The 24,681-nt window shown below is 43.6% G+C and overlaps 1 long non-coding RNA gene across 1 annotated transcript in view; it reads right to left on the bottom strand.

Annotated features, from left to right (window-relative positions):
• Positions 1-24,392, bottom strand: part of LOC102477859 (uncharacterized) — a 38,045-nt gene extending 13,653 nt beyond the window's left edge. The window contains exons 1-2 of the long non-coding RNA XR_334449.1: positions 23,993-24,392; positions 12,677-12,730 (exon numbers count right to left, since the gene is read on the bottom strand). This is a non-coding gene — a long non-coding RNA (uncharacterized LOC102477859). The remainder of the gene's footprint in view (positions 1-12,676; positions 12,731-23,992) is intronic.
• Between the last annotated feature and the right edge of the window lie 289 nt (positions 24,393-24,681).

Raw genomic sequence — 24,681 nt, 5'->3', positions numbered from 1 at the left:
CTTTCCCTTCCCTTACTGTCAGTGTCTCCAGAGAGTCAACCAATATCCTTCCCTAAACATTGATGTTGTCTTGGCCTCCTTCTGCATGATTTCTTTTTCAGGGCTACTAAAGTCTTGGGATTGGTTTCTCTCAAGGATCATCCTTTTGACACTTGCTAATCTGCCCAAGCAGTGAGGCACATTTAGACTCTCTCCTTTTCTCTCTCATTTCTCTGTCCGAGCCTTAGCTCCCCTGGGTTGGCACCATCCTCCCCTGCTGTTGGCCTAGGGCCAACAGATTTCTGACACAAGGAGATTAATTAGGTCCAGAGAAGTGGGAAGCAGGTGGCTGTGAGTGACTTGGCCATCCATCAGCTGTTCTTTTTCTATGACAAAATGCAAATGAATATACGTGCATGCACAAACACACAATTCCTACCATAAGCATGACCATGATGACTGACCAGATCATGGCCGTAGGACACTTTACTTGAGGGAGACTGGCCACCTAGGCTATCTGCATCTCCAGTCAAGAAGGACAAGTTAGTAACCAGCTCCAGAACATCAGAAGCCTTGATCATGTATAATTCCAGGGAAGGGAGCCAGAGCTTCAGCCCGAGGGATGTCTGTCACTCCTAAGGCTGGCAAGATGCTGAGTCACTCAGTTTCCAGTAATTAAGCATATTCTGCTAAAACAAAAAGTAGCCAGATGAATATCTGCTGAGGTAAGCCAGTAAGATTAACACAGACAATAATGGATCTGCAATGCAACGTCTAGATCTAAAAGCACCTCTGTGTATGTATATATCTATATATTTCTGCAAAAGTGCATGCATGTGTCTATGTTGTCTGTGTGTATGTATCTACACAGGTATATGTGTATCTGAGTGTGTGTGTGTGTGAATATGTGTGTGTGTGTGTGTGTGTGTATATATATAGTAATGCCCATACTCATTTGTTTACTCAATGGACAACTTTTTTATCTCAAAAGATGAGAGAGAGGACCAGATGGTGGCACAGTAGTAAAACAATGCTCCATGAGGCTGACCTGCATGAGAGTGCTCTGGGTTCACATCCAGAGACCTCCCTGAGTATATCAGGTATGTGTGAGTTCTTGATCTGAGGTTGGCAGAGGGCGTAGGTGAGTCACAACATGAAGACCCCATTGGGGGTGCTATCTCTCTGTCTCTCTTTCTCTCTCTCGCTTGGTTTCTCATGGAGAGAAAAAATAAACTATTAAAACAAACAAACAAAGCATGAGGGAAGACCTGTGCTACATCCTGTCCTGCAAAGGCAAACCTGGCTGTTAAGGAGCTCGGGAGCTCTGGGGAATGATAACCAACAATGACCCACAGCACACCACTGAACTGCCATGATTCCATTACCCAGGTGCCCTGGGAACACCATGGGGAGGCTTGAGAGCTGTTTGTGAATGTGGTCATTCACTCCCAGTAGGGCTGAAGGGCTCCATTTTACCCAACACCAGGAATTCCCAAGGAATCCCCAAAAAACACAAGACTCTGACCTCCTTCCTTGTAGCTAGAGGTATGCGTGCATCACTGAGAGGGAAGAAAGTAAGATACAGCTAGGGGCTGGCAGGCTGGCACAGTCTCTCACCACCCTTAGAAGCAACTCTGTCCAGGCCCTGCCCAGAGCTGGCATCCTCATTCACGTCTCCAAGTAAGACAAATGACTTTAGCAAGTCCCTGCAGTATTAGCAAAGCCCGTCTCCAGAATATTCTAGTACAGATTTGTAATGCACAGGTGTGTAATGTGGCTCAGAAAACTCTTTGAGATGGATTAAAAACATATTTTGCCATTAGCTGAAAGATTTTACCCTCAACACTCACTTTCTAAAGAGCTGGGCTTCTCACAATTGGGTCATGATGGAAAAGTGCTTTCAGAATTCTCTCTGAGGTGCCAGGCTTCTCTGAGATGAGGTTCAAAGTGCAAGGCATCCTCTGGGCACGTGTGTTCCTGGCACCAGCCACCAGGCCTGTGCCAGCAGTGGGCAGGATGCCAGCATGGCTCACGACCCCTGGAGCCGCCTCGGAAGTGCACCTGCACTCTTTGCTCAGGGTCAGCACAGGACCTCAACTGTCACTCATGACTCTTGGGCCCACAGAGCTGCCGTGGGGGAGGGCAGGTGTGCTGGGGAGGGCAGGACCTGCCTTACCTGCTACTCCCTTTGCTTTAGCATTTTCCTTTAATTTTAGAATCTACACATACCCATGTTACGGACTGAATCAGGTTTCCCACAAATGTATATACTGAAGTCCTCTCATTCCTCACACCTCAGAATACAATTGTATTTAGAAGTACAATCTTTATTACTATTATTTTTAAAAATTGTTATTGTGTGTTAGAAGTACAATCTTTATTACTATTATTTTTTAAAATTGTCATTGTGTGTATTTATGATATAAAACATTATGTTATAAAATCTTTCTCAACTTACTGTATGCAGCAAACCAAATCCAACTCCTTCTACTTAGGGTCAATGAAATGAAGGGCAGCGGTGGGAGAAGGGACTGTATTTCTGCATCCAGGTTACAGGGAGACAGCAAGCACCAGTTATGTCCAGATAAATCCATGGTAAGTAGAAAAAGCCATAAGAAAAATGCATTTAAGACCCCATCCTGACCTACAGAACGTCACAGCTTAACCTAGTCTGCCTTCCACTTGCTCAGAAAGCTTGCATTAGCCTGTGGTTGAGCAAAATCAACTAAAAAAAATTTTATAATAAAGTATTGATTATTTCATGTAATTTATTGAATACTATCCTGAAAGTGAAAAACGGAATGTAGTCTTTACTATTTTAAGTCAAAGTCACCGTTAGCTTTTCTAAACAACTTTTCTATGATGGTAGCTTGCACCATCAGAAACTAAAAAGATCAAAAATCAAATTGTTGTAAGTCAGGACGGTCTGTATAGTAAAATGGCTATTACACTGGAACAAACCGACTTATTTATCATCTCACGGAGTTACCCATTTGTCCCCTTGTGGCAAGAGAAACAACATCTACTCATTTAGGGAAAATCCTGACGCTAACCCTAACCTTATTACTAAGCACAGCCCTCAATGATACGTGAGATCTTTTCACTTGTGCACCCACTGTGTGCTGCTTGGTATTCTTTGACCTGCATCTCCTTATCTCCTCCACTGCATCCCTACCCCACCTTGGTAACCTGCTGTTTTATTCTCTATGGAGATAAGGTCTTCAGAGAAGTAATTAGGTTAAAATGAGACTTTCAGGTTGGGCCGTAATCTATTTGATATTCCTACAAGAAGAGAAATTTTGAGAGACACCAGGAATGTACATGTACAGACAGAGGACCATGTGGGACACAGGGAGAAGCCAGTTTGCCAACATCTTGATTTTGGATGTCTAGCCTCCAGAATTGTAAACTAGTAAATTTCTGTTAAATAAGCACCCAGTGTGTGTGGTACTTTGCTATGGTAATCCTAGCTGACCAATAGACCTACTATGGAAAATTTATAAAATACAGAAAAATTTAAAAGGATAAGATAATAATTTTTCTAGCTCTTCTTACCCAGAAAATTTGCAGTTAATAATTTAGTTACTTTTCTTACAATTTGAAAACTATATTACATATAGAGAGAAATTGAGGGGACAGGAGGTGGCTAGAGATCATATTTTACATCTGTCTTCTTATTTTACATTACATGAATGAATACTGCCTTATATCGATAGAGCTGTGCCATAATTTAAATGCTGGTAATACTTGGGGTCATGCTTTTTTTTTTTTTTTGCTAGAGTGTGCGTGAGCTTTTCAGAGAGAGAGAGAGAGAGATGGAGAGAGAAGGAAAGTGAGAAAGCATCCTCCATGGGGGATGGCCACGGCCACAATCCCTTTTTTTCATTTCTCCTTTTGGGATTCGGGGCGTGTATGCACACACACACACACACACACACACACACACACACACATCAGCATGTTCTTCAAACTGTCAAATCTGAGACTTGAACCTCACAGTTGACCATGTGAGATTCGGTCACCATCACCACACCACCTGTTGCCCCACAGGTTACACTTTTCTATTATAGACAGACCCACACAGCCTACATTTTAATTGGATTGTACATACTGTTTTTTCATTCAGATTTCTTTATTTAGTAGTCATTATGGATAGATTTCTATGTTAATAAATACAGTTGTATGTCATGCATAAATTTTTGTATAGTATTTTTTAGAATAGAAGTACATAGTTTCCTTACTCTTATGTGAATAGCCATTTAAAATTTTTTCTTTCCTGGTTTTAAAATTTTGTTTATTCCATGAGAGAGAGACAGAGAGACAGACAGATACTCCCAGTTCACCCCAGCCTCACCAGCTTGTGCACAGCTTGTGCAATCGGGTGTGCACAGAGAGGTCCTGAGATGCAGACCAGACTGTCACACGTGGCTCAGCTGTGTCCCCATGGTGCAGCTGCCTGGCTCCTCCTTTCCTTATTTAGCTAAACAAAGCAAAATTGGTGGTTACCTGAGGGCAGAGCTGTGCCTAGTGGAGATCTCTCCTTAGACCAGGTTCCTGAGTCTGTCCTTAACGTGAGGTCAGCAGTCCTGCCCACTGTCCTGAAGGTAGATCAGAACACTATTCCCAGCAGCATTTATGAGCAAGGATATCCATGATCCTCTTGAAAATGAAATATACTTTCAATCTAGAGTGATCTGGGCTGGCAATGATTTCTGAAGCTTTTTCATATTGGTCATTTGGGTTTCATCTTATTTGAATTGCCTGTTGGTAGTCTCTCCATGCTTTCAAAAGTCAGTGTGCTTATCTTTCTCCGCACTGTTTTTAAAGTACTTTGGGGGACCAGCAGATGGTGTAATGGGGCGTAAAGTTTATGCCCCTGAACTCCCACATAGTCGACCATGGTTCTAGTCCCAGACCAGGTGGCTTAAAACTCATGCCAGGGGCATGCGCATACATGCACAAAATCCTAAGAGGAGAAGGGATTGTGGCATGGCCAGTCCCCCGGGGAATGATTTCTTGCTTCTGTCTCTCTAGTGAGCGCACACACCCTATAGCAAAAATCTCTCTAAAAAGCACTTTTTATGCACTAGCAATACTAATCCTTGTCTACATGTTTGTTGATTCCCTTCTGCACACCCTCCTCCCCAGTTTTTCTTATCTTGACTTTGTATACAACAGTTTTTTTTTATTATTTCAAAACACATCTTAATTTTATTTTTGGAAGAAATTTTTATTATAGGGCAGATGTGCTCGCCAGAGACAGAGAGAAACAAAAAGAAAGTGAGAAGTTACCCCCCAGAGAGGATGGCTACACCATAATCCCTTCTCCATTCTCCTCCTGGGATCTTGGGCATGCATGCACACATATCCAGCATGAGTTTTAAGCCGCCAGGTCTGGGACTCGAACTATGCTCTGCCATGTGGGAGTCCAGCAACATAACCATTATGGTCCCATCTATGGTCCCATTAACTTTTTATGTATTAACATCTATCAATCTTTCTTTATAATTACTTCAGGTTTCGGTTGCATGATTTGAAAGAACTTTCACATCCAAATCTTTTCTTTCTCTAAGCCTATTTATTTATTTTATGAGAATGAGAGAGAGGGCAGGAGAGAGAAAAACAAATACCCTTGACAGTGTCTCATGCTGTGATCCATCTCCTCAGCTCTTTCAGCCATCCAGAGTCAAGGGTATGCATACCTGGCACATACAGGCAGACCAGGGAACCAAACCCATGACCTTCCATATGGATCCAGCTTCACTTGAATGGTGCATTACCACTGTGTCGCCGAGTCAGCCCAACACATCCAGATCTTTATTCAAATTTTCACAATGTTCTCTCCTATGGCCTCAATGATTTCTTTTCTTAACATTAGAATCTTTACCACCTGGAATTCATCTCGGTGTGAGCACTGAGGTAAGAGTGGAACACTTTCCCCTAAGGTGGCTGGTATATTGTCACAACTCATTCCCTCATCCATCTGCCCTTTTCCCATAGATTTGAAGGGACATCTTCACGATATGCATGCTGGGGTGTGCTTCTGTGGCATTTCTCCTGGGTGCCATCTCATGGTGGAAGGTACTGTGGCAGGTGAGAGACGGTGAGCGCATCATAGCCTCCCTGCACCTCTCCCCTTCCCTCCACATTATATTGCCAGAACAATCATTCTTCCAGATGAACCTTGGAATACAGACTGCGGGAGGCTAGCTGGCATGATATTATATTCATGGACTATTTTGTAAAGAATTATAGGATTCTCATCGTCCAAATATGACAAACATTTTAGGTTTTTTTCCTGATACTTACAGGATTCATTTATTTTTTCTTACAGCTGCACAGCAATGCTGAGACATAATTCTGAGAACAGACATTGTCATGTTATTTTCCACTTGACTGTGGGCTCCTCTCCTGTTTCCCTACGAAGTATGGTTGAGTATTCCTGAAAATATCTCCATAATGTGGAGAAAACACAATTAGGAGCAGTTATTGAATTTTATTATCTGCCACTCAAGCAATTCATGAAATAATTACTTGGATTGTCTCCTTCAACAAATTGTCGTTATAAATTATATTAACATGTTTCATGCTCATAAATTATTTCCATATTCCTCAAAATAAATCTGGCTAGTTTGTGGTATATTATTCTCTAAATTTATTCCTAGATTTAACACAAAAATATGTTAATTAATGTTACATCTATATTCATAAGTGCAATGGTCCCATAGACACTTTTTATTGTTAACATTGTTAAATTCAGAATGAAATGTGACGTTGGCCTTTCTTTCTTTCTTTCTTTTTTAAAGAGAGATTTTTACGAGGGCATGTAAGCTTACTGGAGAGACAGAGAGAGACAAAGAAAGAGAAAGCACGAAATCATCCCCCAGGGGGAATGGCCACACTTCAACCCCTTCTCCTTTCTCTTCTCAGGATCAAGGGTACGCATGCACACACACTTGGTGTGAATTTTAAGCCACCAGGTCCAGGACTTGAACCATGGTAGACTATGTGGGAGTCCAGCAACAGTAACCAATACACCATCTGCTGGTCTTTGTGATGTTAGTCTTTTGTAATCAACTTGAGACTATTTTAAAACTTTCTATGCATTGGGTTTGTGTGTGTGTGTGCTAGAGGGTTTTGTGCTCCCCAGGGAGAGAGAGACAGAGACAGATACAAGGAAAGAAAGGGAGAAGAGAAGGTATTCCCTCTAAGGAATGGTTATGTCACAATCCCTTCACCATTTTTCCCTTCTTTCGGGATTTTGGGCATACACGCACATGCATCTGGTATGTCTCTCAAGCCATCAAGTTCAGGACTCAAATCAAGCAGATGGCCACGTGGGATCCAGCTGCCTTAACCATCACACTTTGAGATTTTAAAATAACATCACATTTAACTATTCCACTCAAATCTGATAACATCATCTATGACCTGAATTATTTATAAAGGATCTGAAGGAGGGTGGTCAGTAATTGCATTTTGTAAAACTCCCCTCCATGGAATTCTGTTCTTTGATATCAGAGTTTTGCAATTCCCATGTGGTTAAATGTTGTTAGATCCTTTCTAATTTTATTAACTGTGGTCAGCGAATAGGCTTGTATTTAAAATTGAGTTAATGAAGATTTTGGGTGGCCTAGTCCATGATTAATATTTATAAATGTTGCAATATATTAACATTATAAAAGAATATGCTTCATCTTTTTGTGGCTTACAGAGTGTTTTTCTTGTGGTAAATATGTCAAACTTGGAAATTATATTATTCAGGCCTTCTATGTCCTTATTTTTTATCGCATCAATCTATAAAATTCTGTGCAATCCATGAAAACTCTTCAATACCAGGCCAGCCTGTAGTGCGGTAGTTCCTATGTATAGGAAGTTGGATTCCACATGGCCGGCAGTGATTCAAATTTTGGCCCTGTCAGCTTGACAAACATGCCAGGAGCACAGGTGTGTATGCCCAAAATCCTAACTGGAAGGAGAAATGAAGGACAAAGGACTGTGGCATGACTGCTCCATTGTGTGTGTGTCTGGGTGGGGGTGCTCGTTTTCTCTCTCATTCTCTCTCTGGCAAGAATGTTCTCAGGGACCAGCAGATGGCGTAATGGTTACATCACTGGACTCTCACATAGTCAACTGCAGTTCAAGTCCCGGGCTTGGTGGCTTAAAACTCACACAGGGCACATGTGCAAGCATGCCTAAAATTCTGAGAGAGGAGAATGGAGAAGGGATTGTGGTGTGGTCAAACCCCCTGGGGGGATGATTTCTTGCTTTCTGTCTCTCCAGCGAACATACTCATCCTATAGCAAAAATCTCTCTAAAAAACAAGAGTGTTCTTTGATATTTAAAATAAAACTTTCTGGGACCATCAGGTGGCGTGGTGGTTAAGACATTGGACTCTCACATGACTGACTGTGGTTCAAGTCCTAAACCGGATGGCTTGAAAATCATGCTGGCTGTGCATACTATGTGCCCAAAATCCCAGGAGGAAATTGCAGGAGAGGGGATTGCAGCATGGTCATCTGCCCTGGGAGGTGATTTCTCACTTTCTCTCTCACTGTATCTCTCTATCTCTCTCCAGCAAGCACCTGTGTGCCCTATGGCAAAAACCTAAGAAAAAAAATTCAATATCAATTTCACTCATCAAGTCCTTATGAGTTTCATATTTTTGCAGAGTTTTTCCCGAGACTAGTATTTTACATGCAAAGGCCCAAGACTATGATACCTTAATTTGGGACATTTTAGTAATAAAAATATTTTTCCCCTATTTACTATTTTTAGCCTTTTAAACAGTTCTCATTTATTTATTTACTGAGAGAGAGAGAGAGAGAAAGCATTATCCTTGGTATAGTCTGGCCACAGCCCCATCCTTCCCCCAGCCTCCCACCAGCCAAGCTCATAGTCAAAGATGGGCATGGCCAGTATGCTCAGGGTGACCTGGGATCCAAACCTGGGCCTCCCTTATGGCTCTGGGGCACCACTACAACTGGACCAGTTTGTATTTTCCATATTTGTTCTTCTCTCAGTCTGTTTACACAGTATTTAAAATTTATCTGCTAGATCCTTGTGTCCTAAGTGGCAAAGTATCAACTTTCTGTTTTGTTTTATTTTAGACATATCTAAATTTTGCCTTTTGAAACACCCTAAGTTACTTAGTCTTTGGCTAGGGAAGCTTCACCCACTTATTTTTTGGCTGTACCCTGATAAGTGGTGTGTTTAGTCATATTCTTGTTATCTGTTACATTTTTCATATTGCTAGGATTTCCTGTTTTGTTCTTTTTTTTTTTCAATGTGTTGATTCAGGAATATTTATTCCTTTTGTTTGTTCAGAATTTTCCAAATTAAATATTCAACTTACATTTTCCAATAGTTACCTTTTAGTTAGTTTTTAAAAAATGCAACACAAAAATGACTTTGATCTTATACTTTACTAATATTGTTAAAAAAAAAAAAAAAAAAAAGAAAAAGAAAAAAGAAAAAGAAAAATGTGGTTTTTATGGAATGGGTTTTGGAGGAGAAAGACAGATTTTGTATGTCTCTTCCTCCTCCCACCTTCCCAGATTAAATCTGGTTGCCCTGTAACTGGCGAGATGGCCACGGAAGTTTGAATTTGCCCTTTAGGGAGTAAAATTAGTTCAGTGTGGCTTTGTCTGTGCCTTGGAGATCTCATTTAAGAAAGAGAAAGAGTGAGCTCAGTGCATCGTGTAAAAGACTATGATTTGGAAGGGAGGGTTAGGTGAGCACGTTGGAATACTGTGTTCCTTCTAGAACTATTTTGTTCTTTGCATCGACTTAGGTTTGGTCTATGTTTTTATTTGTTTGTAGAAGTTTTTATGGGATGAGCATGTAAGTATGTGTTTGTGGCATGGATGATATACACTAGGTGTTTGGAATGCATGCTTTGTGGCCTGTACGTGGTTTATCTACATATGTGGTATGTGTATGCCATGATTGTGTAGGTGTGTGGTGTGTTTGTGATATATGTGTCTATGCACATGGTATGTGTGTGTCTGTTATGGGTTCAGTGCATCTGTGTGTGTGAGTTGTGTGTAATTATATGTAACATGTAAGTATATGATGGAGCATCTGCCTATGATGTGTGAATGATGTGTCTACTGTGGTGCATTAGGCATGTATGTATATATGTATTATACGTGGTTTGTATGTGATAGCCATGTGTATAAATAGCATATATGATATGGTGCATATGGTGTGGTATGTGTGTGTGATGTGTGTGTGGAGTAGTGTGTGTGTATGATTTGGTGTGTGCACACATATTATTTGGCGTGTATATGATCTTGTGTATGTAGAGTGTCTGGTATAACATGCAGCAGCATGCATTATGTGCTATGGTGTAGGCACATTGTGGGTGGTGACATGGTATATGTTTGTATGTGACAGAATTCCCAGAGACCACACGAGATGCAGCTCTGAGAACATAGCCGACCCAGTGGGATGGCACGCAGGGACTTCCTGGCTGCCTGTGGTCCTCAGCAGAGCACGACTGACTTAGGAGTTTATTTTAGTTTGCTGTGAAGAGTCAGCTGCCCTACAATGCAAGCTTGTGCTGGCAAAAACGAAGCAGGTTGGGCTTACTTACAAATGTCTTGATCATATGTGCACATCCGACGTTTCACAACTGCTCCTGCTTGGTCGGAGGGATGGCAGGAAGCTGGGAGCAAACGCCAAGCCTGTGTCACCTGTCTTCGAGTTGCACATGAGGCCTGAAGATGCTTCTCCTGTTAGAGTCACCTCTGGGTGACAGATGCCTTCCCCACATCACAGGACAGAGTAGCATGTGTGTCCTTACACACAAACACACATGCACACTCACACCCTTGCAAGGACTCACAACAAATACAGATTAAGAAGAAATAGGAAAGATTTGAAAAGTGTGACTTACATGTGGAAATGTATATAATTTAGAATATATATATATCTTTACTTTTACATTATTATGTTTGTGTTATGATAACATATATATAAGATGTGTATCTATCTACTTATCTGTCTGTATATGTGAGATTTCAAAAGCTCATGGAAAATTGAATTAAAGTATATGAGTTCATTTTCGTGTAAAAACATTTTTAAATTCATGCATAGTTTTTTCCATAATACTCATCTCCATGAACCTTTTGAAAGACCTTCCACATATTTTAAGTAAAATATAATATAACACTATACATATATTATAGTGGGGCCGGTAGGTGGCGGGATAGCTAAGGACACTGGACTCCCACATGGTTGACTGCCATTTGAGTCCTGGACCTGGCGGCTTGCTCTCTCTCTCTCTCTCTCTCTCTCTCCTTTCTCTCTCACTCTGCCCCTTGCTGGTCAAATTAAAATAAAGTTAAATAAAATATTTCTTTAAAAAATGATAGTAAGTAGTGGCATCCAGACTGAAACTCATTTTTTTTTCAATTTTTAATTCTTATTTCTGACAAAATAATTGTACATATTTGTGGGGTACAGTGTTGTTCTTCCATGCATGAATTCAGTATGTAATGACCAAATTAAGGTAGTTAGCATATCTGTCATCTGAAACATTTATCATTACTTTGTGTTGGGAGCATTCAAAATTTTCTTCTGTCTTGAAATACACAATAAATTATTAACTATAATGATCCTCCTGTGTCATAGAACTTCAGAACTTATTTTTGCTGCTTGTAACTTTGTATTTGTTAACTAAGACTCTCCCTATCTACCACCCCCAGCTCTCCTAATCACTAGTCACCACTATTTTACTCACTGCTTCCATGAGGTCAGTTATTATTATTATTATTATTTATTATTATTATTTTGCTTCCACCTATTAAAGGGAACATATGGCATTCCTCTTTTTATACCTGACCTACTTCACTTTATTTAATGTCCTCTAGACTCATCTCTGTTGCATCAAATAACAGGATTTCAATTTTTCATGGCTGCATAGTATTCCATTGTGTGTATATACCACACTTTATCTATCCATTCATCGTTGATGACACTTAGGTAGATTCAGTATCTTCAGACAACTCTTCAACATAATGATTTTGTTTTCCTTTAGCTATCTACCCAGTAGTGGTATTACAGGATCACATCACAGTTCTGTTTTTATTGTTTTAAGTACCCTCCACACTGTTTTCTTTAATGTCTATGCTAGTTTATATTTTCACCAAGAGTATAAAACAGTTTGTTCTTTTTCACAATTCCAGAATTCTTTTTTTTTTTTTTAAGAGATTTTCACTGTAGGGTGCGTGCGCTCGCCAGACAGATGGAGAGAGACATAGAGACAGAAAGCGAGAAATCACCCCCCAGGGGGGATGGTCACGCCGCAATCCCTTCTCCTCCATTCTCCTCTCGGGATCTTGGGCACGCACGCACACGCGCCCGGCGTGAGTTTTAAGCCACCGGGTCCGGGACACGAACCACAGTCGACTACGTGGGAGTCCAGCAACATAGCCATTACGCTAACTGCTGGTTCCCTTTTTTCTTTTTTATAATAGTCATTTAAATTGACATAAGAAGCCATTCTAATTGAGGTAAGATGATTTGCATTTCCCTGATGATTAGCAATGTTCAATGTTTTTTCTCATATACTTACTAGCCATTTGTACGTCTTTGTCATTTCTCCTTCATTCCGAAGACTCTCCTATCTCCATGGTCTTTTATAGACGAAAATACTTAAGCATTCAGGCCCAGGCACTTACCAGCCACTTACCAGCTAGGAGATTTCAGGAAAGTCACTTTCATTCTTGTGTCTCAGTTTACTCATCTGTAAAGAGGGCAAAATGAGAAGGCTTTCTACCTTTTGTGGGATTTAACTTGGTAATGCATACAAAGAACTTAGAACCATGTACGTAAAAGCACTCTGTCAATTTAGTGGTTTGCTAGTATTATCCTCTAAGACCATCAGATGATAAACTCAAATGTCCTCAGCTTCCTGCTTGTCTTCCAGAGGCCGTCAGAATCCCAGAATGTGGTCTGCATGTTGATGGACAGGCCTTAGCTCCACATCTTTACAGCTAGGCTGGGTCCTCAGAACAGCATCTTGTGTTTTAGCAGTCTGCTGCCCTCTAACTGGGTCTCTGGATATTGTTTAAAAATTGATAAGGGAGGGACCAGCTGGTGGCAGTGTTTAAGACAGCTGGACCCTGCATAGCCAACTGCATAGTTTGAGTCTCAGACCCAGCAGCTAAGGAAACACACCAGGCATGCTCACAGGCATGCCCAAAATCCCAAAAGGAGAGCTAGAAGAGCAGAACTGCAGCATGACCATCCCCATGGGGAGTGCTCTCTCACTTTCCCTCTATCTCTCTCTCTGGCAAGCACATGTGGCCTCTAGCAAATTTTGATTTTTATCTGAGAAGGTAAAGTGAGCTCCTCTAAACATTCCTCCATGGCAGGAAGACACAGGATAGTGGAGAAAAGAAAGTAAGAGAGAAGGGAACAGAACTCTGGTAGTCTTCACACCCTGGGGAAGAGGAACTGAGTGGGGAGTCATGACTGGGCAGTGCATAGCTCTTCCCTGCCTGAAATTCCAGCCTCACCTTTTCACTGAGACATATCCTAGCTACAGTCTTGTCATAGGCTGAGGGCCTGGAGGCAAGGCATCAGAGGACCTCTTCTTTCTTGGCCTCCAAAGGGCAGACATATACTCAGGTACTTTTGTCCTCAGAAGTTCATTGCAACTTATGCGAATGAACCAAACTCTTTTGGAGCCAAGTGTTATTCGCAGGAGGCCTCTGTTGGGAGAGATGGAAGGCCATTAAAATCATAGAGGAGCAAGTTACAACAGAGAGAGCTCTGGCTCCTGCTCCAACCAATCATCTGAGGCCACCACTCGGAAAATTTGAGTAACCTCCTAGTTGCTAAACCAGTGAAATGATCTCCTCCTTTTCCATTTCTCTCACTAGCAGTGCACAGCACCGTTGACTACTTCCTTCCTTCCCCCATTTCCTGTTCCCCTCCTACCTCTTTCATGTTCCACCTGGTTTTGCCTTTTTTTCTAGATTTTTAAACCCTGCTCTTCTGATGGTTCTTCCATCTTGCATCTCAGTCTGGTCTGGGAGACACAGCTCTGGCATGGGCTGCAAGGGGAGGTGCTATATCTTATATGACTTGACATTGACCCAGAGAACCATAGAAAGAGACCTCATAGCCTGGCCAACCTGGGACAGGCCCCAGGAATACGTTTGGGCCTTTGCTGAGGTGCTGTGTGCCAGGAGCTTAGGAGAATCCTGGGACAGCGTGGTCCTCCTGGCCTGGGCTCTTTGGATGCATTTAGCTGTTTCTACTGATCACTGGCAGATATTCATGAAAGAAAACAGAAACAAACACCGTCTATGCCCAGGTAGTATACACAGGCATAAACTGCAAGGCTTTACAATCTCTGTTGCTAAATTTCTAGTGGGGTGGTATACATAAAAGAGGATTTATAAGAAGGCAACTCTTAGTTGGGCTTGGGAAAATGCTATTTTGCTGTTGCTTCACCAACACCACGTTGTCCAATAACAGCCATCCCACCGTTGCCCAAAAGGACCCTCTCCAAGGTACACGTTGCCAGCCCTTGGAAGCCTCACCACTTTGCTCAGTGACATGCTTTGGGTTATATTTTTATGAGGCAGGCAGCATTCCACCCCTGTTGTTTCCAAAATCCACAGCTCAGCATTTCCCAGAAATCACTTTAATAAAAAACACATGAAAAAGAAAAAGAAAAAAAAAACCTCTTTAGCATGTGTGAAATGAAATTAAAAAGCAGTTACAAAAATACCAAGAAATCTGGAGGGTGAATCCACCATCAAGGGGATAAAGGGGAAATTCTGCCCAAAGCCTGGGTGAGATATCAATGTCTTATGAGGGACAGAGTAAGAGCCGCTTTCCAGAGAGATTGGTTATAGAGGGGAAGCAAAGAATGCCAAGAAAAATAATGCAGCTTGGTTTAATTAGCCGAGATGCATGCGTGTTTTCCTTCTGTCATGGTAGCTAACTAAAGGTTTCTGGCCTGAATCACTCAGTTCTTCCACTCTTTACTGTTCTTAGTCTCCATTCAGTTCTGAAACCCTACGGTCCCCTTAGGAAAATCCCCTAAAAATAAATGAGTCTCTAGCATCTTGATAGCCTGGTCTGCACTGGGTAACTTCCTAAGTGTTAGTCTTGGGTTTCTGAACTTCTGAACAGGCAGTCAGAAAGTCTTACATCCTATTAGTGGGGCCATAAACTGGTGCAAACTTTATGGAGGAAAATGTCATCAAATCTGTTCAAATAAAATACGCTCATACCCTTTGACCAAGATCCCACGTTTATGAATTTATAATCTAGAAACATGTTCTCAGGTACATAAAATGTATGTACATGAGATTTATCACAGACTTGTTTGCAAAAGAAAGAAAGAAAGAAAGAAAAAGAAAGAAAGAAAGAAAGAAAGAAAGAAAGAAAGAAAGAAAGAAAGAAAGAAAAAGAAAGAAAGAAAGAAAACACACAAACAAAGAAAACAAAAACCCTTTCCTTTCGAGAAGACTCCTTCGGTAAATGACGTAACCACAGAGCCCAGGACGACCATGGAATAATACACCGCCATTGAAAAGACTGAACGGATTGATTCCATGGATTGCTATGGAAGGATGCCGGTTGGATCTTCAGCAGAAAACTGAATTTCAATACAATAGGTACAGTAAACGCTATCTGTATAATATAGGCATGTGCTTATTAAGGCAATCTGAACAAATACACCTCCAAGGCAGAGCCCAGTTTGGGACTGAGAAAAGGCATGAAAGGATCACGGGGATTTCGTCTGCCATGCCCTGCAGTAATGGGGTGCGTTTGACTCCTGCAGCCCTTCCTACGAGTCCTAAGGTCCTGCCACTCAGCTTGTGCTGGGCTCATGACCAAGTCAGAATCAGCTGTGTTACTTCCCGGCCTTATCGCATCTCTTTCCTGATGAAACGAACATGCTTAAGTAAGGAGAGGGTAAAAGTGAGGGGGAAGATAATGGATTGGAGAGAGAAGATAAGCCAAATGGGTGAATAATTCACATTTGGTTTATGTCTGGATTATTTTCATAAGACTTATTACCACAAAGATTAAACAATACAGAGAAAATGGAGGGGAGGGGAGGAGACAGGAATCGGCCTGTTTATTCATCATACCGTGTATTCCAGGTCCTTGGAGGCTGGCTGAGGAGACATAGCAGCCCAAGGGTCCACAGGCCTGCTCCATGTGGTTTGGACCCAGGTGTCATTGAGAGGGCACATTCAAGACTCCACGGGTATGGAGAAGAGTCACAGCCAGACCCAGGGGGCAGTGACACCAGGGCACTCCTAAAGCAAAGCTTTTACACAGGGAGAGCCTGGGGCAAGCATGACAGCCAGGGCTGCTGGCCTAGTCAGAGTGGCAAATGGAGCATCTCAGAGAACCTGGGTGCAGACACCCCCTCCACACGTACACTGCAGAACAGCCGGCTCAAGCAGGCACAGGTGCTGGGCCGCCACCACGGATGGGACACATGCTCTCGTGACTGGCAGAACTGGGTGAGCTCACCAGTGAGCTCCAGGGGCCCCTCTAGGATATTCACTCCTTCACCTCGCCCCAGAGCTCCAGCTACTTGTAGCCACCAGCCCTCGGCCTGGCCTCACCTGTCACTGGGGATGCCTGAGCTCACCTCCTGCCCTGGCGCTGCTGACACGACAGGCCTCCTGTCTGCTCCCCAGCTCTGAGCTGGCACATCCGCACCTGGGGGCCAGGATTGTTCTAAACTCCCTCTTCACCATTCCTTTCCCCTCTGAGTTCCCGAACATTCCTTTCCTGCCATTCCTTGTTAGACCCATCACCTGATACCCTCCTGGGTGACTGCTTTCCGTGTGTGGGCTGAGGCTCAGACTCCTTTGGCGCCTTCGTTTTCAGCTAAATGTCACATTGATTAAATCAGTATTTCTCTGGGCAAAATATGTTCTCTTCAATTTGTATGAGATACATTCTTTTCTTGGACAAAAGGTAGTCATTCCACAATTTTAGACCAATTTTCAGATTTCAACACTAGCTTTGAATTCTAATCTTAACCTTAACACCAACTTTCACACCAACCCTGCCATGCCCTCTTTCTCAAGGCATCCTGCAACAAGTTACTATGTGGTAGGCACAGGGAGCGAGATAGCTTTTGTATGTGCTAGAATGCAAAATAGCAGCAGGTATAGTGTTCATTCTAAAACAAAGTTGTAAGACAGTGTGTTTAGAAAGATGCTACTGTCAGGGCAGCAGGTGGCATTGTGGTTAAAGGTGCTAGATTCCCACATGGCCAACCACAGTTTGAGTCCTAGAGCTGGTGGCTTGCTTTCTCACTTTCCCCCTCACCCCCTCTCTCTCTCTGGTCCAATTAAAATAAGCCATTCCTTGTTAGACCCATCACCTGATACCCTCCTGGGTGACTGCTTTCCGTGTGTGGGCTGAGGCTCAGACTCCTTTGGCGCCTTCGTTTTCAGCTAAATGTCACATTGATTAAATCAGTATTTCTCTGGGCAAAATATGTTCTCTTCAATTTGTATGAGATACATTCTTTTCTTGGACAAAAGGTAGTCATTCCACAATTTTAGACCAATTTTCAGATTTCAACACTAGCTTTGAATTCTAATCTTAACCTTAACACCAACTTTCACACCAACCCTGCCATGCCCTCTTTCTCAAGGCATCCTGCAACAAGTTACTATGTGGTAGGCACAGGGAGCGAGATAGCTTTTGTATGTGCTAGAATGCAAAATAGCAGCAGGTATAGTGTTCATTCTAAAACAAAGTTGTAAGACAGTGTGTTTAGAAAGATGCTACTGTCAGGGCAGCAGGTGGCATTGTGGTTAAAGGTGCTAGATTCCCACATGGCCAACCACAGTTTGAGTCCTAGAGCTGGTGGCTTGCTTTCTCACTTTCCCCCTCACCCCCTCTCTCTCTCTGGTCCAATTAAAATAATAGTAATAATAATAATAATAAATGGAATTAATTAAGTAAATAAACCTTAAAAAGAAAGAAAGATGCTATGGTCTCAGTCTCCTGCCAGACCCCACACCCTGTGTCCTGGTTGCTAGGCCCTGCAGCCATCTGTCTAGGAAGCCTGCCATGAGGCTGTTCTGGGCTTGGCTTCATAGCTGACCTGGACTGCCACTTCTCCATCTTCTCACTCACTCCTTTGCCTGGGTGCAAGCTAACTGAAGGTGGCCCCTCCTGGGTCAGGCTAAGTGCAGGTAAGGCGGGCATGGGCGAAGGGCTTTCCTCACTATGCAGTTTCCTGTAGTTGCTGTAACAGGTGACCATAGACTCAATAGCTTTGAAAGACAGAAACTCATTCTCTCCTGATCTGGAAGTCGGAAGTCTGAAACTGAGATGTCTGCAGGCCACGCTCTCTCCTGAGGCCCGAGGGGAGCTTCTTCCCCCTTCTCCACACTGCCCAGCACTCCTCCTCTAATCAGTCATTCCCGGGCTCATGGCTGCATCACTCTAAGGTCTGTATCTGTCTTCACTGGGCCCTCCCCCCTGTACAGATCTCTGTCAAAACTTCTCTTAGAAGGTCGTATCTCTAGATGGTGTTCAAGTTCACCTAAAAATCCCAGGATACATCCCCTTCTTTCAAGGTCCTTAATGTAATCACATCTTTTGTTATAGAAGGTAATAGTCACAGGTCTTGAGGTTAGACTGCATATATCTTTTGGGAGGCTACCATTCACTCTGTTACACCCCTAGTTATTGATGTAGCTGACGACAGATATTGAAGGAGCGTTAGACCACAAACACAAACAAGTCTAACGCAAACAAGCCCAGCAGTGGGTCGACACCCAGGTAAGTTTTGTGTTTCTCTTTACCAGGAGCTGAGTGGATTTTTCCATGCTGCTCTGACCTTTGTGTCCAGCTCAGGCTCCAGAGCCCTGCTGGGGGTGGGAGAGTGTGGACGTGCACACGCACTGTAGTGTGAGTGAATGCCTGGGCTCCGGTTTGGGTTCCACCACTTACTGGACTTCTGTCTTTGGATAAGATGCCTTGTTGCTTAGTTTTCTGACCTGATGGGACAGGAAGTAGACCAGCAGTGCCATAGTGGTTAGGGCAGCAGGATCCTACGTGGCCGACTGTGTGGTTTAAGTCCTGACTCTGCAGCTTGACAAACGCACTGGGCACATGTGCATGCCTGCCAAAAATCCCCAAAGAGGATAGATATAGGAGAAGGATTGCAGTGTGACCTTGCGTCATGAGGTACTTTGACACTTTCCTTCTTGAACTCTCTTTCTCCTGCAAGCACATGCACCCTTGGGCAATTTTTTTTAATGAAGGGACAAAAATAAACTCTATCTCTTAGGATTATTGAGAGAGTAAATGATAAAATGCATACGTGTTATACCTTAACTTAGCACAAACCGCCAGGGGAGGTTAATGGCACAGCCCAGGAGAGGAGGAGGAGGGCTGACTGCCAGACTTCCGGACACCAGCGTCAATGCAGCAGTCTCACCCAGTCTCAGCTGTCTGCTGTTTCTCTGCTCAGCTCACAAGTTCCAGGGATTCAGCAGACACCTCCTACCTTCCTCACCCATCCTGAGAAAATGGTAAGAATCAGAGCTTTCTGTGCTGAGGGCAATAAACTTGCCTCTGGCAGAAGGCAGATGCCTCACGACGCAAGGTGCTTTCCTCCCTGTATTTCCTGTGTCTCCAACTCGCGAAGATACGAGGACACGACGTGAACGGGCAGAGCAGGGTGCTGTTGGGAGCATCAGCACTCTATTCTCACCCACCGGGGTAGGAAGGTTGCTAAACCCAGCAGGAACATCTCCCTCTGAGTCAGGTAGAGGAATTAAAGGTGTCTGGACCGGGAAGTCCTGAACACATGCCCTGTCCCCTAAGCCTCTGCTCTGGGGGCCTGACCAGCGGTATCTGCTACCATCTTCCTCGTTGTGTCATCCTGATGATGCAGCCACATTAGCGGGCACTGTGGGAGGCTCAGCCCAGGTGGTCACCTCCTCCGGCCTCATGTGCTCTGAGGCCTGGGGGCGTCCATTCTGACCCCCTCGCTGTCACATTGCCGCTATCTGCGTATGCTCACCCTCCCAGCCAGCCTGCCCCACACAGGCCGCCAGCCCGGCTAGCACAAAAGGAGACCACTGAGCTGGTATCAAAAGGCAAAGCCCTCGGGGATTTTTAGTAAATCAGTCAGGACCTGTGGCTTATTTAAGAATGCCTATGGCTTTTTAACTTCTCCGACTTTTGCCAAATTACTGACATGTTCTTAAATTAGCCAGTTTTGTTTTTTGTTTGCTTGTTTTCCCCCAAACTTTTCCTCTGCTTCTTGGGAAGATATACCCTCAGGCATGTGGTCTCTCTGTACCTGACAGTGCCCTGGACCACCATCACCTGCCCACGCCAGTTATCTTCAGCTCAGCCCTCAGGAATAGTTAGCCTTGAGGATCACAGAAAGCAGAGCCACGAAGAGAGGGGAGGTAACGGCACTCTTACGTTGTATCTACGTGTTGTACAATAAAACAGTTTGTGGGACTTAAAGACACCCCTGGGCCGCATCTATGCATTTATAGGATGATCTCTAACAGCAGATCCACGGAAAACTCCCAGATGCTTCAACGACTGACAATAGCAAGTGTCGAAGATCAGGTTATCAAAAAGCCACCAGTCACCGTACATCACAGAAATGGCACTCAGCCGTGGGGATGCTGAGCTCTGCCTTGCTGAGAATGTCCCAGAAGATTTTGCTTGTGGACTGTCATCTGAGCTCCACCCCAGTCCTCACCCTGCCCCATCTGGAAGATGCTAACGCTGCCCAAATTCAGCACTCCCGGAAGGTTCAGACTGGGGCTGATTAACACATTGTAACTTTCCAATTAAAGTCAGGATTGCTCCGTCCTCATCCTGCTTCTACACACTGCTCTGTAGATGGCTCGCGTGGGACAGCAGAACGTGGTGGAGCTCTAGCCGCCCACACTGCTGCTGGGATCGTCACATCCTAAAAGAAAATGCTGCCTTGCCTTACCTAAGCTTATAAAGCTGTCCTGTGTGGATTCACTCTGGGTGTTAGAAGCACCGAGCGAGTGCAGGCAACAGAGCAGAAGTAGACAAATGGGATTACGCTGAGATAAGAAGCTTCTGCAGAGCAAAGAAAATGATCAGTCAAGAGACAACTTGCAGAATGGGAGCAAACACCAGGGGTCTACAAAAAGCTCACAGAAAATGCATGTTATGAAAATCGTATGCATTGCTTTCAAATTTGGTGCAGATGGGAGGATGCCACTGTGCAATACTGGAGCCACATGGGGGGCTGGGTTCAGATGCCAAGTTGACCTAAACACCACATGTGTCTGAGTGCACCCATGATCCTGCCTGGCAGGGCTATTGAGGGGGGGAATCATGACATGGCAAGACCCTGTTGAAGGTACGCATTTCTCTATCACAGAGAGATAAAACAAGCTTTCCTTTTAAATGAGCAAACTATTTGAATAAGTCTTTTTCAAAAGAAGACACAAATGGACCAGCAGTTAGCGTAATGGCTATGTCACTAGACTCCCATGCAGTCGACCGTGGTTCGCGTCTCAGACCCAGTGGCTTAAAACTCACACCGGGCGCATGTGCATGCGTGCCCAAGACCCCGAGAGGAGAATGGAGGAGAAGGGATTCGGTGTGGCCATCCCCCCTGGGGGGTGATTTCTTGCTTTCTGTCTCTGTGTCTCTCTCTGTCTGTCGGGCAAGCGCTCACGCCCTATAGCAAAAACCTCTAAAAAAAAGACAACAAATGAGCAAACAAGTCTATTTCAAAATGCTCAACATCCACAGTCATAGGAAAATGCAACTGAAACCATAACAAGATATCATCTCATCTCATCCCCATTAGAGTGGCTATCTTCCAAAAGACAATAAATAACAAATGCTCGTGAGGATGTGGAGAAAAGGGAACTCATTCGCACTGTTGGTGGGAATAGAAAGTAGTAGCCGTCGTAGAAAACACTCCGGAGGCCCCTTAAGTAAAAGCAGAACTATTCCATAACTCAGCAGTCCCAATGCTGAGTATACGTCCAAAGGGCGCTAAGTCAGTGTGTTGAAGAGATATCGGCACGCCCAAGTTTAGTTCAGTACTATCTTAATAGCCAAGGCACAGAATCAAACTAGGTGTTCAACAACAAACAAGTAAAGAAAATGTGATATAAACACACAATGGACTATTATTCAGCCATTAAGAACTAAATCTGGGGACCCTCAGGTAGTATAATGGTTACGTTGCTGGACTCTCACATAGTCAACTGCGGTTCGAGTCCCGGACCCAGTGACTTAAATCTCACACTGGGCATGTGTGCGTGCATGCCCGAGATCCCATGAGGACTGTGGCATGGCCATCCCCCGGGGGGTGATTTCTTGTTTTCTGTCTCTCTGGCAAGGGCAGAGCAAAAATCTTCCCTATAGCAAAAATCTCTCTCTCTTAAATAAAAAAGAAATTAACTCTGTCATTTGTGATGACAAGAATAAGCTTAGAGGATATTATCTTCAGTGAAGTAAACAAGGCACAGAAAGACAAACATGCCATGTTTTCACTCATGTATGGAAGCTAAAAGAAGTGGATCTCATAGAGAGTAGAATAGTGGTTACCAGAGGGTAGGATAACAGGGCAGAGAAGGGGGATAAGAGTTGGCTAATGGGTACAAAATTATTAGATAGCAGGATTAAGTTCTAGTGTTCTATATCACAGCAGGGTGACTGCAGTTAACATTAAAATAGTGCATATTTTCAAATAGCCAGATGAGAGGATCTTGAATGTTCCCAACACAAAGAAATGTTTGAAGTGACAAACATGCTAATTATCCTGATTTGATCGCTACACATGGTATACATATAAAAAATCAGGGACCAGCAGTTAGTGTAATGGCTATGTCGCTGGACTCCCATGTAGTTGGTCATGGTTAAAGTCCCGGACCCGGTGGCTTAAACTCACACCAGGCACGTGTGCGTGCATGCCCAAGATCCCGAGAGGAGAATGGAGGAGAAGGGATTGTGATGTGGTCATCCCCCCTGGGGGGTGATTTCTCGTTTTCTGTCTCTCTGTCTCTCTCTGTCTTTCTGGCAAGCGCACACACCTTATAGCAAAAATCTCTCCAAAAAAAAAAAAAATCACACCATAACCAACAAATATATGTGCAATTATTATGTGTCATTAATTTTTTTAAAAAGTCATAAACAACAAAAACACACAAGAGTAAAGTACCAGCCACTGCTTATTTCGGCATTGGAGGTACCCACAGGGCTCCACGGCACTCACTACTGGGTTAAGCTGATTTAAAACAGGCTGCCAGGGGCCAGCAGGTGGCATGGTGATTAAGGTGCTGGACTCCCACATATCCAACTGTGGTTTGAGTCCCAGACTTGGCTTGCTTTCTCACTTTCACTCTCACTCTCTCGTTTTTTTTTTTTTTGTTGTTGTTGTTTGTTTGTTTTTCTCTCTCTGGTGAGCACATGTGCCCTATAGCAAATTAAAATAATAATTATAATAACAAACAAAATTAAATAATTTAAAAAATACATTAATTAAATAGGCTAAAATTTCCTGAACATTTTCTTCAAAAGTAGACTCTTTCTTTTAAGTGTGGGTGGATTAATGACGACTCACTTTTTTTGTTTTTTTGAGAGGTTTTTTGCTATAGGGTGCGTGCACTCGCCAGACAGAGAGAGACATAGAGACAGAAAGCGAGAAATCACCTCTCAGGGGGGATGGTCACACCACAGTCCCTTCTCCTCCATTCTCCTCTCGGGATCTTGGGCATGCACGCACATGCGCCCGGCGCGAGTTTTAAGTCACCGGGTCTGGGATGCAAACCGCGGTTGACTACATGGGAGTCCAGCAACATAGCCACTACGCTAACTGCTGGTTCCCATGACGACTCACTTCTGACAAATAGAAAAAAAGGCAAAAGTGCTGAGTACAACTTCAGAGAATGAGCGTATTCATTTTCTATTGCTATGTAACAAATTACCACACACTTACCCTAAACAACATGAGCTTAGCATCTCACACACTTACAGTCAGAAATCCAGGCACAATGTGAGCAAGTCTTCTGCTAGGAATCACACAAAGCTGAGAAACTAAGGTGGTGGCCAGGACTGAGAACCCAGCTGTGGTTTGGGGTCCTCTTCCCAAATCATGTAGATTCCTGGCAGAATTCAGGCCCTGGCGGTTGTAGGACTGAGATGCTGCTGGCTGGTGTACTGCCAGCTGCAAACACTCTAGACTCCTCAGAGGCTGGTCTTAGAGCCTTGTCGCCTGGGCACCTCCATAGTACGGCACTTCTCTCCTGAGACCCCCAGGAACATTGCGAGCTTCAAAACTCTCTGATTCATTTAAAAAGATCATCTGCTTAGGTCAGTCTCTTCCAAGATAGTCTCCCTACTAATTAACTCAAAGTCAGTGCATCAGGGGTCTTAATGACACTATCCCTTCTGCTGTATAATGAAACAGTCATGGGAGTGAGATCTCTTCATATGTAAGTCCAGCTCACACGGCAGGGCTTTACATAGGGCGTGGACAGCAACAGACAGAATTTAGAAGCTACCTCAGAACTCTGATGGCCACTCTGTCTCTAGGATCCCAACTGCGGGGAATGCTGGGTGTCATACAGCAAGGGCAATGAAGCAGCCTTGTAGAGAAATCCGGGGGGTGGGGAGGGGGGTCACCAAGGTCTCTTGTTAGCAGTGAGCCAGGATCCTAGGCCT

Source organism: Tupaia chinensis, unplaced genomic scaffold, assembly GCF_000334495.1.
Source record: "Tupaia chinensis unplaced genomic scaffold, TupChi_1.0 Scaffold000217_1, whole genome shotgun sequence".
Taxonomy (NCBI): Eukaryota; Metazoa; Chordata; class Mammalia; order Scandentia; family Tupaiidae; genus Tupaia; species Tupaia belangeri.
The sequence above is the reverse complement of the archived record's forward strand: the minus strand, read 5'-3'. Positions and strand labels throughout refer to the sequence as shown.